This window comes from Limulus polyphemus, unplaced genomic scaffold (assembly GCF_000517525.1).
Source record: "Limulus polyphemus unplaced genomic scaffold, Limulus_polyphemus-2.1.2 Scaffold2327, whole genome shotgun sequence".
Lineage (NCBI taxonomy): Eukaryota > Metazoa > Arthropoda > Merostomata > Xiphosura > Limulidae > Limulus > Limulus polyphemus.
Window position 1 is genome coordinate 97,001 of NW_013667937.1, and position 2,280 is coordinate 99,280.

The following is a 2,280-nucleotide window of genomic DNA, read 5'->3' on the forward strand; positions in this document are numbered from 1 at the left end:
TGCTTAACTTTTTTTCAGGTGTATATTACCTTAGAGAAAAATTAGATGGAACGTTTTACGAATCTGAATTACGTTATCAAGTCCCCCAACGATATTTATGCTGTGGAAGAAATATTACGTGAATGATGACACGGTAAAAGCAAACAGCATTTCATTAAATGGAAGGACATCTAGATACCTTTAATAGCTGGATCCCTCTAGTTGATTTGAACCAACTGCCATTGTAAAATGTTATGTATACTTTATTACTCATTATTTGGCATGTATCAGTTTTACATAATGTCACCTACCAAGAGCTCTATAAACTATATCACACATCTTCCAAGATCTATTAATTTCGAGGGCTCCTTGGAAGTGGCTTTGGTTGAACTATACTGTCCACATAGTTGGCTTAGTGTACCTGATGATACAGGATGGACCACCGTGTTTTATTGAGAGCTTCAGAGCCATAAAACAAGCTGATCCATCCTTTATATGTAACGAATTTGTTGTTATATATTTATTTTAATGTCATCGTTTGTTTGAATTGAGTTTATATTTAAAAACATGTCTAGCTTATAGTGTTAAATATGTATTGCGAAACTCCCGCCTATTCTCCAAAGTTGTAGAAGATTCTAGATAGTAAGAATCAACAATATATGTATATACTTAAACGTTTAAATGTAGCTCAGTATTGTTACGTAAGACTGAATTTTCTAGAAAACCTTCTCACGGCTATAGATATAACCAACGCGACGCGCCAAGGAGAGTATCTGTTATTAGCTTGCTATAATCAGTGTGCTATAAACTTTGGAAGCTATAACTATGATTGATATGACGCTTATCAATAGGAAAACTTGAGATATTTGACCCGGACATTAGTATTTTGTATGAAAACATTACCTAACGTCACCGGTGGAAAAATCGGCGTATGATCAGTGAAAGACAAAACAAGCTAGGCTTCCCGTTAAATGAAATATATCTCCGTCAACTCATAATCAACTCGCTCATCGATAAGATATTAAGGAAGTTCCAGACTAGAAAGAAAACTTTATATTGCTTGTAAGTTTGTGAAACTATTGCTTATAAATCATTGTTTGTAATAACTATTTGTAATAATTGTTATTGTAAATTGTACTGTTGTGTGTATATTAAAACGCATTTGTGTTAAAATAGAAAACTGTGTGTATCAATCTTGTTGGCAACTATCACAAACTGACTATATATATCGGCATTTATTTAAATACTAAATTCAAAGTACAAGTTAACTACTAAGTTTAAATTATCAGTTAATTCAATTTCAGGCTATTTGAAATTCTAATACTAACATATATCAGACCAGATCATTATAAAGAGCCTGAAGATTTAATTAGAATACTAAACCAATTAGAAGAATTACTTCATGAATCTGACAAAGGTCCTGTATTTAATTACGATTTATTCTCCAAAAAAAGTAAGCGTGAATGTGAAAGATGAATTCTCTATACTATTTGATCCTGTATTATTTGTACTACTCGGATTTGATATTAATCGTATGATATCAGAGCCCACTATAGCTCCACATACTGTTAAAATGCAAGGTGGATTTTATTCACATTATGTTTACTCATATATTGTGGAAACTTTTATTGTTGGTGATGCACATGTGCCATTGTTACAAATTGTTCAAGTTAAAGGTCATGATGAAGATATGATCACTAAGACGTTTATGAATCCTCATTACAGATCCATATCTAAAAAAAAAAGTTTTCAGACTATTGAGGTAAATATAAAGAATTACATAGGTCGACCTCTTCCATTTGATAAAGGGAGAGTCATCATAACACTTCACTTTCGTCATCTGGGACTTCATGAGAGTACCTTACTGTTACGCCTCTGGTCGTTAGATAATTATTCGTAAAAATTCTTTCCAAAGAAGCTTTAGCGATACAAGTCCTTTTTTAAATAAAACTGGTTTATTCTTTCTGAATACAACTTTGCAATACACTTAATTTCCACAGTCGCGCTATAACAAACGCTATAATTCACAACGAACGTCTCACGTGCTCGACTCAACTGTCAATCACACACACCTTGTTGCCGTTAGTTCTTGGCGACTTATATATACAAGACTACCGCATATCTAATAGCCTCTCGAGACTTCAGGAAAAGACAGGATCCTTCTAAAAGTTCATGACGTGTTACTAGCGTCACGTGACCCCCGCTGTCGTAACACTGGCCCTTCCTTAGTATTGTTCGTCCCGAACAATAGCCACTTGCATTAAACCAATAAACAATTAACAATAACTTAATTAAATATAT